Here is a 12,162-nt window from a genome sequence, read left to right on the forward strand (position 1 = left end):
GCGCGCCCTCGCGCACGTGCAGACACCGCTCACCTGCCAGAGTCCCGCTGAATCCAGAGAAGCATCAGTGCACGCCGCCTGCTAGAGAGAGAGGCGCGTGCAACTTTGTCACCTCCAAACCTCCGTTTTTACTTTTGATCACTAAAACGAGAACTTAATGAATCATTTGGTAAATAAATGCATAAACTTCCTCCACTAGAAGTTCATCAGAGACTATTTCAGAACAAAAATATTTTTTAAAAGGTTTCCGTACATTTTAACAGATTAAAATTAAATCACTTCAATAATTTAACTATTTTGGTAATTATTTCTGCACAATAAGACTCACTTTAGTGACAGTATTCCCCAAAATGTACTTTTTTCTTTCATTTATTTATGTTTTGCTCCAATAACTTTAATAAATACAAACAACGACTTTTTCTGATCAGAAAATACGAGCCGACAGGATCCAGGAGATGAGAAGATGCTCCTCATTTAAAGCAGGCATCCATAAACCGAGCTCTTTTAATAGTTCTTCTTTTAATAGACGTCCTGGCTGAGATTTTCAAGTCAGTCGGAGTTCAACTTTATTTTGATCAGGAGAATCTCATCATCAGCCAAGAAGACGATTAATTCCTGTGAGTTCACGATGCGGGTGAAGGATAACATCTAAGAAAGGAACTCATGAAGACTCATTGACTTATTTTGCCTTTCTGAGCAACAATCCATCATTTCTAAATTCCATCTGAAGGTTCAGCATCAAAGTTCTGAGCAGAAACACACAGAATTACATCAGAGATTTTCATTGGAAAAACAAAAAGCACATTTCTACAATCCATTCAGAGATTTGCTGCAGCGTCTCAGGTTTTAGTCTCTTTGTGATGAATGACTCCTTCATCATTTAAAGTGGCGCCTTAAGCCTTTTCATAAAAGACTTATTTTGTTTTGAACCTCTTTTTATTGCTCCAGAGTGTTTTATGAAATTCAGAGCTGCATCAGCATCCATGCATCCATAAAACGGCCTTTTCCAGAGGATTGACTGAGTCTGGAACAACAGTAGGTCTGCCTCCCCTGGAGCTCTCAGATGATGCTGTCAGGTCATAAACTGACCAGGGACGGATGGTGGAGTCTGAAGTTTACAGCGTGTCTTCAAGTCCCAGCAGCTCGGAGCGCAAACAAAACACAATCAAATTTTATTAGGATTAAAAGCAATTATGTATCAAAAAGAATAAAGTTTAAGCTCATTGATGTCATGGATCCAGACAATGGGAGGAAACTTAGAACACTGAAACATGACTTTAAAACACAAATGAATAAACGTCACTTCCTGTTAGATGAACATAAACATGAACCATTTTCCATCGTTTCTCATTTTAGTTTCAAAATTTAGCCTAAATGTCAAAGTTTGGTTGAAAGAAATCAAAAGTTTTCTCTGAAGACTGGATTGGATTCATCAAAACACAAACATATGATCGTCCACCAGCCTGATGGAGAGTTTCTATCCTGAGTCATGCGTCCTTTTCATTTAGCTTGTTTCACTTTTTAAAATAAAAGAAAAGAACCAGAGACTCAAACAGCTCAAAAAAAAAAAGATGAAAAACACATAAAAAATGTTCATTTTCTAAACCTGTTCCAACCAGGGAAGATTAAATAAGAAGAAGAAATCCAATGGTCCTGATAGTCCTCAAATTATCAGAGAAAACTTCAGCTGCGGTCTAATGCATCCATGTTAGACCGTCCATCCATCCATCATCCATCCATCATCCATCCATCATCCATCCATCATCCATCCATCATCCATCCAATAATTAATCCATCCATCCATCCATCCATCATCCATCCATCATCCATCCAATAATTAATCCATCCACCCATCATCCATCCATCCATCATCATCCATCCATCCATCCATCTTTTGGGGTTGCTGGAGCCTATTCTCACCACTGTTGAGCTAAGGTTGGGTTAACCCAGGCCATGTGGAGAGAAAATTGATCCAATTTGGGGTAATTCTTGATTTTGTGATTCTTATAATGAATGAATGAATGAATGAAATGGTTTATTTCAAGCAATCAGGTCATAATACATAACATATCACTTAGTGAATCACAAGTAGATCGCTTGACAGGAAGGGGAAGGAAGCAAATTTATATAATCCCACCCCGACTCGACCATTTTCTCTAAATGAATGATCAATATCCGGTTCAGGACATGATATCAAATATTAATAAAATCAGGCTATTAAGGATCATTAATATCATTAATGTAATCAAGTTTCAAGTTATCCACGACAAATCATTTATATTAATCAGTAAAGAAAATTAATACCGTAGTGATTGTAAACTTTTCAGTAATCATTACTGCATATTACATAAACAGTAATCTAATATTCTCTTAGAAAAAAAGACACTTTGTGCAGATTGTATTCAAAGAATTATGATAATACAAAAAGTAATAATTAAATCATCTTCATTTGCTAATGCAGTAAAAATCTAAATATTCTTACTAAAAAAGACAATTAGTGCAGATTGTATTAATCAAAGAATGATTATAAAAATGGAAACAGTACTTTTTTGTGTACTTGTATGTACTTGTAATTGTGTTTTCAAATGTAAATGTACACACACAGCTCTAAATGACAACAGCTCATAACTGCTGTATAAAGGTAAAGGGTTCTGCAGTGAGGGAGCGATGAGTCTGTTACCTCTGTGGGGCAGACGGGCGGCTCGCGGCCCCCCCTCCACACCAACAGTGGGTCGATTAGCCGTACTGCAGCTTTAGTGTTGAGGGTTTTAAAAATGCACGTTTAGACTTTTTTATATTAGTTATCGGGCATATCGGGTCAAGAAAGTGAGAAAATGTCGAGTTTCAACAGATAATATTCACAATCTGAGTTCAAAGCAGAAAACTCTGATGACCCAGCATCCTAGCAGCATTTAAATGCATCACTTACACATGAATCATGGAGGCCTGGAAAGAGTCTCACATCAGACTTGTACATAAATGTGGTTTGTGTGTGTGTATCGGGAGATTTGTGCGTACTTTTTTAGAGATTGTGGTTAGTTTTGAGCTGCTGTAATGAAAGTTGTTCATGTGTAAACTGTGTTTTGTAATATGAAAACACAATTAAAAGTGCACACAGAATATATTGAGTTAGAAATCAAGTTTTACACACAGACAAATATTTATATTTAACATTCAATATAAATATATTTAGGGCATTTTTTATCCTCAGGATTTGATTTCTTTGAGGTCTAAAAAAACGTGGGCGGGGTCATATAGTACCTGTAGTGACCCGGCCGCTGCTGTGTCTGATCTGCCGTCTTTTACTCTTTTCAAAGTGGGACATAAACAGTAAACAGGCTGATGGAAAACATCTCTGGTCCCACATTGAATACAGACCGGAAGCAGCAAATGTTGGAGTTCCTGGAGCTGCTGACTGTTGTCAAAGGGAGTCATTCCCATCGACCTCTACATAAAAAATGACTTTACCCCAAAAATGTACATCAAACCTGATGTCTAAACATTTTTATGTTTTTGCTTTATTTCCTTTTTAGCACCAATCATTTGACTTGGAGCTCATATTCAGGCCTCATTGAAAGTGAGTTTCTGTTGGTTGATGGACACGTCCCCGATTCTGAACTCAAACTGTACTTTGTTTAATTTCCATTTTCAGACCTTTGAACTAAATGAACTACAGTCAATCCGGCCGCTTCCCTTCAGGCTTCATTCCTTCAGTCAGATTCCTCTGGATGTCGACAGATTATCCGTCCGCTGTAGTTTCTAGATGTCTACAGTTGGAATACCAAATCCCAAGTAATCCCCACAGTAATCTCCAAAAATCACGATAAGTAGAATAAAATTCCAAACAGAGAAGTGAAGGATGTCATGGAGCAGCAGGAATACGAGGAAGTGAAAGTGGATTCTGGAGGGAAACGTCTGCCCGAGCTGCTCTGAGAGCATGAGAAACAGCTCCTCTGCATCCCGGATGCTGAGCTGTTGACTGCCAGTTTCATCAGCTGCGTTGTTTCCTGCCTCCAAACGAAATGCCCCGATGCATTCGTGCTGACCTCTGGAGATTGCATCCCTCCTGTCTCAGCTTCAGAAGCGACTTTTGAAACCATTTATCCACTGACTCCAATTTGCTTTTGGTTCCTCCGTGTTTCTGGGTGTTCCTGCTTTTCCTTCAGATCTAATTAAAAACCATCTTTTCCAATAGTTTACGTGGGTCCTTCATGACTGGAGATTTTCCGTGTAGATATTCTGACTGTTCCACTTCTCTGTATCTTAATGACTGTTTTTGAAGCTTCCTCCCCTCTGGTTCTGTCCGTCAGTCACTGGGCTCTCAGAATGCTCGCCCGCGTCACTCAGGTACCCCTGGGCCAGCTGTTGAGTTTGCTCATGAATTCAGCCGTGCTTTGGCTCTCTGCAGGTCCACGGGGAAAGTAAATGAATAATGAACGCCGTGGTGAAACGGGCAAGTGGAGGACGAGAGTGAGGGATGGAGGCCGCCCGGGACCGGGACACGACGGAGAGATTCAGAGAGTGCAGCTTGTTAGCGCTCCTCCATCAATTAATCCACGAGTGGGGAGCAAAGAGAACGGAGGCCGCCCTGCCGGGGGCCGGGGGGGGGGTGGTCAGGTCTGCACACCAGAGTGTGTCTGCGCAGGAGGCGGATTAGGCGTCAGAGACGAGGAGGCGAGTGGTGAGATGAGTCAGGAGGAAGTGAACGCGGAGAGACAGGGGTCTTGAAGGCATCAGCAGCTCCTCAGCACGCTGCCTCCAGCCTCACTCCCATCCAAGCCTCGCTGCCCCTGCCAAAACAAGTGTGCCTCTGGTCCACTTCCAGAGCTGGCATGCCGGCGAAAACCCTCCAAAGTAAATGTGCTCAGTATGCTAAACAAAGTCATAACTCTCCTTTCAACGGCAGACAGGTTTTCCAAGCTCTGCTCCACCAAACAGGTCTTCAACTCCAGAGGTCTAACATGCCGATAAGTCGACTTTAAGACTTAATCTAGAGAATCTGGAGGCTGATGCGTCACTTCAGTTTGTCTATAAATAAAATGAATAGATCAAAGAAGCAAAAATAAGAAATCTGTTTGCAGGTTTCCATCAGTCGTGTTTAGAAACTCTAAGACTTTGAAAACAGGATTTCTGGACTTTAGTGTTCATTTAGAACAGGGGTGTCCAAAGTCAGTCCTCGAGGGCCGCTGACCTCTGTGTTTTCCAACCATCCTGTCATTGAAGCTCCAAACACACCTGATCCAGGTGATCAGTAGCTGACAGGGTGTCTGGACAACCAGCAGGAGGCCGGCCCTCGAGGACCGGATTTGGACCCACTGATTTAGAACAAATGTTCCTGTTCCTGAGGAGTTCCATCGGTACCGGTCCTCATCAAGTGTATTCATGAGAAGAAACATTCTGATTCTTTCACATCCGTCTGGCTGAAGAACCTCCAACTGTTTGCTGGACTCCTCCAGGTTCCCTTCTCTGGGGTGTTTGGGCATCTGGTATCAGTCCATTTGGGGAGGGGTACTGTAAGGCTATGTGGTTTGATTTGTTTGGGTTTTTTTTCTTTTTTTGCTGTTGTGTTTGGGATTTCCCAGAATTCAATTGGTTAATAACAGTGCAAAGAAAGTACAGATAGTTCCATCTTATTATGGATTATAGAGAATGTTTAAGATATTTATATTTTCTTCATTATTATGAAGTAAATATCGATCCTTAACAAAGTCAATACATTTTTGATTCAATTTCTTTTGGACTGTTGATAAATAAAAAGTTCTTGTTCTGCTCTACGAGCTGCTCTGTTAGTGCGTAATATAACAAAATAATATTAATAATAATATATTAATAATATTACTCTAATGGGTTTTCGAGTTTCCAAATCTGTTTCGATATTAATTATTTTATTTATTCATATAGAAAATTCTACATTTATAAGTGTAATAAGTTAAAAACATTTGATCAAAGTTCAAATGTAATTATCTTTGGGGGCGTGGCTTCTGTCCATGTTGCAGGATGACAGTTGGAAGCACAAAGACTTCAGTCTGTCCGGTTTAAACACACAAATGTTTGGGTAGCTGAACATAACCAGGTTGTTGTTGGGTCAAAATCTTAGAAAAGTTTGTGAAATGATTCAAGTGGAAACAAGAGCAGCAGTAGTAACTATTACCGGTGTGTTTAATGGGAGCAGCAGTCACAGACGTCTTACATCGCCGTTCCCTCAGACTCTGGGATGTCTCCGTCTGTCAGTGCAGGAGCTGCTGAGGGATAATTGACAGTAGAGTAGGACTGTAGAGGAACCCACAGAGCTTTAGCTTCTCTCTGTCCCACCTTAGGCTTCATTTTCGCTTGTCATGTTATGCATCCCGGGTGTTAAATGTCTTATACACAAAAGAGCTTCTTCAAAATTTTGAAATTTTTTTTTGATTTTGCTGTCCATTTCTCTATCATAAAACTGCTTTATAACTCAATTAATCATGTGTACTCGTTTAATTTGTGAACATAAATATTTATAAAAATCTATAATTTTTGCTGCCTTCAGGGAAATTGCCCCTCTGAAGGGTTGCTGGGTAAAACGATCTGGATTGGGGCTCCACCCCTTATTTAATACAAACTCTAGATTCAAGAAAAAACTGAATCCTCGTTAACTTCACTTTATAAAAGCCATTTGAAGTTATCTAGGGCTCTATAATTATCCAATCAGTTCCTTCCAACACATTTGTTGAACAAAATGAGAGCTGACTGGAAAATGTGATGAGCCAGAAAATCCTCTGCAGACTCCAGTCATTGTGAAGGAAGAGCGTCTGTCCTGCAGTGACTGGAAGTGTCGCTAATGGCAAACAAACAGCTTAGTGTCCAAAACTGCTTCTTCATATTCACATTCTGGTGTTCACTGAATGTCATCAGCAGGAAGAGCATGAAGAGCATGAAACGGCGAGATGGAGTCACGGTGGGAGCAGGTGACTACAAGAGGACTGAATGACTCCTCCCCCATGGCGTTCCGAACAGGAAGTACCCCAAATCCCATAGACGTCTATAGAGAAACAAACAGCTCTTACTCGGCCGTTCTAAGGATCAGAATAACCATTCTGGCTCTGATAACTTTTTTTATGAACACATTCTTGATAATCCTCTTTTTTCCAGGACATTTTTGTCTGTAGTTCAAGTTATTCAGGTTACAAACTGACCAATCAGATGCCCCCATTAAAGTATGTGGAGCCTGCCCAACGTTCAAGACGTTTGACAGATTTTGTGAGGTAGGGGTGTGGCCTTCCAACAAGCTCACTCCTGATTGGTGCTCATTGACGACATCTGGCTCCAACATGGCGACTAGATTGACTCCATTTGTTTGGAGCTGGAACTAAACCACATGATGTCACACTCAGTCAGTCCAAGTCTGTGATCCAGTCATTGTATGAGAGTGAACGTTCCAGTCTGATGCTGCTGCAGCAACACGTTTGTTTGTTTTTGCATCAACAATAATTCCAGACATTCTCTCTCCTTTGGTTAACGACCCCTCCACGTCAAAAATGGACGTTTGACGAGTTCCCAACCTCCGGGCCGCGAACCAGACCTGGTCCAGTACAACCAACGTGTAACGCACCTTTACCCAAACCAGTTCCAGTACTTTAACCCGACACCGGAACCAGATGCAGTACCGCGGCCAAACCAGTACCAAACACGGTACCAAATACAAACCAGTATTGGGTTAAGGTTAGGATACCGGTACCAGACATGTTCCCAGGACCAGTGCGCGTCCGGTACCGAATCCAGTACCACATCCCGAGGGTTGTGGACCCTTGATTTTACAGCCGACGTCAAAAACGACAAGCTAAGGACACCCAAAACATCAAAAAGTGACCGAAGGGCCTCAACCGAACATCAATATGTGAGGAGTTGAGAGTGACAATGTGTTGGATAAACACTTTCTTATTTCGTCTGTATTGGTCAACACCTTCAAATTTAAAACTATTTTTTTCAGAGTTTTTCAGAACTCGTATCCCTCCACGACTCTGATAAGTGCATCATTTCTCTAATGAGAGCACAGAGAACTTCTTTATGTGTGACGCTCAACACAAATTCCTCTCCTGGAAGGCGGCGGCTCAGCGCTCCAGAGCTGCCTGTGATATCGATCCAGAGGCCATTTCTCTGCATGATGTCCATTTCCCTGACGGCTTTTTAATGACATGTCAGTAAATCATTTTGCCAGGGGGGCTAATTGGTGAAGATCCTCTAACGATACTTAGAGATAACAATGCGCTCTTCTCAGACAAGTTTGCGAGCGATAAACTAGTGAGGACATCATTGCGGCGCACCATTCTCCCCTCCCTTTTTAATTATGAAAGCTGCTACTGTGGACCATCCATATATGAGAGATATTTGGTCAATTAATCACAACGAAGCAGAACTGAGGGATTATGCACTCGAGTGAATCTCATTTCAAGCTGCTGGTGTGGGTGGGTGTGTGGGGGGGGGGACTGCTGTGGACACAGACAAATGGTGGAGGCAGCAGGCTGTGCTGAAGCTGGAAGACACACATCACCGGGGCAGAGCCGGGAATGTTTGCGTCTCACAGAACATCGACTTTAATGTGGCTGACGAGCTGCAAGGTTACGCCGCACTCTGACTTTAAAAAGCCCCGCACCCCTCCTGTCTGGAGAGGATCCAGAGCCGGTCGGATCGGGAACTCTGACCTCGTTCGTAAAAACAGTTTGGACTGGGAACTCTTACTTCATCCATATCAACAGTCCAGACCAGGAACTCTCACCTCCTCCGTAAAAACAGATCTGTTTGGACTGGAAAACTCCCATCTTGTCCATATAAACAGAACCGTCCAGATCGGGATTCCTCCCTTCGTCTGTATAATCCATGTGGACCGGGAACTCCCACCTCGTCTGTATAAACAGAACCATCCAGACTGGGAACTGCCAGCCCAAAAACTCGTCTCAGAAAAGAGACAAATCTTAGTTTCTGACTCGTCTCCTCGTTGGAACACTTCAAACATCCTCTGATAAACTTTTCTTTTACAGTCTTCAGTGAACCCATCAAAGAAGCTGAAAATAGGATGTTTTTTTTCCTTAATTTCTTTACAGGAATGGGAACATGCATTCTCATGTTCTCGTTAACGATGTCGGGAGATTATTTCAAACTAGGAGAGATTTAGAAGATGCCGTTTATTCAAAGGCCAAGGTAACCCTCAACCAGGTCTGACGTCATCAAATGAAAAAGCTGAGAAGGAAACAAACAGCTGGAGACTCTGATGAACGATAAGATAATTTAGCATTAATGAGGCAGTAGAAGTGTCTGAGATTGTAAATCTTTAGAGCAACACTCCTGCAGACTGACGCTGGAACATTTATGGAGACTGAAGCTCTTCCACGTGTTCCCCCTCTCACCGCACTCGAGTCTGTCGGGTCTACAGCCGAGTCTCCTGCTCTCAGCTCACAGAGGCTCGGAGCGTGCCCCATCTGCTTCAGGAAATACGCCGCTTGCATTCAAAGACGGTCGTTTGCATAAATAGGTTTTAACAAATCGTTTCTTGAGTTACTCTTCCTCGTTTGTCATCCTGGAGCAGCAGGACCACGTTCCTCTGACCTCCAGCAAAGAGCTTTAACCCAGAGAACTGGCAGGACATTTGCCTGTTTTTTATTGTTAGGAGTGAAAAATCCTCATTGTAGTTTACTAAACACTAACAAGTCATTTTCCGACCATCAAACACTAAAATGACCTTTTGTCCCCTTTCTGATGCTCTCCAAATCTGAGGAGGCTTCGGTTTTAACCTCATCTATGAAACTTCCTCAACATTATCAATATGGACGTCCAGGACAAGTCTAATCAAACAGCTCAACTTCACAGCCTCTGCAGACCAAAATCCTAAAAACAAAAATAATTTAAACAAAAAACCTTTTTAAAAACAGAATATTCATCCATCCATCTGATGGATGCCAGCCAGGATGTGAGGGAGCTGTCCATGCAAAGACTTGTCAGAGTTTCACACTTTAAAACACAAGATAACAAGGAACATATGAGAATGAATAATACCGGTGAGATAAAACAATATAAAATACACGAGATAATCTATATAAACGACTGCAGTAACTGATCAAAGATTATATTGATAACACTGAAATAATGAGAGTAGATGTGTTTCTGCTGCTTCAGTTCAGGAGCTACTGAAGGAAAGGCTCCGCCCCCTTTAGGTTTAGACTGGACTCTGAAGCGTATGGATCAAGGATGGAAAAAAAAGTTTTATTCTTCAAAACGTTTTGAGGGAAGTAAAATCCTATAATGTAACCCCAACTCCTTTGGTGGCTCCTTCTCTTTGATGACCACGCCCCCTATTGTGACTCCTCCTCCTTTAATAACCCCTCCTCCATTTGTAACCCCTCCTCCTTTGATGACTCCACCTCCTTTGGTGACTCCTCCTCCTTTAATGACCCCTCCTCCATTTGTAACCCCTCCTCCTTTGATAACTCCGCCTCCTTTGGTGACCCCTTCTTCTTTTGGTGACTCCACAAAGGCCTGAACAGGTTCTGAGGATGGATGGCTGGATGGACTCAGAACTCTACAAATCCAACCAAATGTTTCCTCCTGGGTGGATCTTCTTTAGACAAATAGTTTCTCCAGAACATCTGTCTTCCACCAAATTTTTAACACTTTAAAAATCCTTTTCTCAAACAGACAGCTTTTGTTTTTTCAGAGTCCTTCCTGTGTCTGACGGTGATCGCTGTAGTTTGACAGCGTCTGGTGCAGCAGGTCTGGAAGGCCAAACCAGGTATTTTCAGCTGTGAGTTTGTGCACTCTGATTCTTCTCCATCCTTTTCCCAATTATGGGCACTCTAGCCTGACAAGACCCAGCTCTTTACAATTTGTGACAATATTTTTTGATCTAACAAAGTTTGGCTAAGAGGAGAATCAAAGCCTGTTTCCATTTGAGAAATGTGCTCAGCCTTGGACGGAAGCCGCTTTTCTTCTCCGTTAAGGTCGTCTCACCTGTCAGCAGCAGGATTCAGCCTTCAAGCACCTCAGGTTAGGAATCGGCCTTTTGTTCGTTTCCAAACCTTTTGTTGGGTTCTGGTCAAAATTTGGAAAAAGTTGAGATTTAACCGATGTGACTTATTGTTTGAAATCATTTCATTTATAACAAACTATTAAATAAACCAGAGAGAATTACAGTCATTACAAGATAGGTTTTAAACTGGTACATAAAAACTTCTCAATTAGAAAATAAGAAAAAGAGAAAAAAGAAAATAGATAAAATGTTATTACTTAGTTTACATTTTTACCAAAAATGAACTTCTGCTGTTTTTCTATTTTCTCCTTCATATTAAATAAAAAAAAGGGAGAAAAAAAACATTTCCACAATTATCAATAGTCTGTTGTCAGATAATATCGGATGGAGTCAAAACAAGAATAAAGTTGTTTTTAGTTTGATCATTTAAAAGCAATTAATCACATACTGTTTAATTGTCATTTATATTATGGGATAAATGAGCAGATAATGTCTTCTGGATAAGGGATTTCTGCTGTCATTAGTTTTCTCTTTGTTTTTATTTCAGTTTTTGGTGCTCATGATGTGATTTTACTTACAAAACCCTTTGATAAAAGTCAGACGAGCAGCCAATCACACGCTTCCTTCTTCATGTTTTTGAGGTTTTTGTTCTGTTAAATCCTCGTCTGCCTCCACAAAGCTTGTTGTCACATTTCCACTTCCAGTTCCATCTGCATTTAGCTCCATCTGAGAAATGCTCAGAGAAAATGAAGTGCCGGAGTGATCGGCTGCTCTGAAGGATTCTGCAGGTGATGCATGGGCCTCACTGCCTTAATTACATTGATTTTCCACATCTGTGAAAGTGCACAGATTAAATTAATGTACACTGAGAGGTGGAAGGAACGGTTTTATAACTCTGCATGTTCCTGAGCGCCGCGCTCACTTTGGGATTTAAGTGCAAGTCTCTAACAGCTGAAATACTTCTTTGCTGGTAAAAGAAAGTACTATGACATGTATTTTCATCAGAAGGACCAAAGAAAACTCCCCAAACTGTGATTTTTGAAATTCTGTTGAAAATACATTTTCCTGCGTGATGCTGCTGAAACGTCTCATTGTGTCTTCATGCCAGATTCCTGCTGTTTCCTCTCATCTTGTCTCGAGTCTTTATGTTTCCACTCACAAGTCAGAAG

General features: G+C 41.4%; 1 protein-coding gene across 1 annotated transcript in view; it reads right to left on the reverse strand.

Annotated features, from left to right (window-relative positions):
• Window positions 1–12,162, reverse strand: part of LOC112151339 (cadherin-18) — a 216,225-nt gene that overhangs the window by 116,822 nt on the left and 87,241 nt on the right. The gene's annotated exons all lie outside the window — the stretch shown is intronic.

Source organism: Oryzias melastigma, linkage group LG20 (assembly GCF_002922805.2).
Source record: "Oryzias melastigma strain HK-1 linkage group LG20, ASM292280v2, whole genome shotgun sequence".
Lineage (NCBI taxonomy): Eukaryota > Metazoa > Chordata > Actinopteri > Beloniformes > Adrianichthyidae > Oryzias > Oryzias melastigma.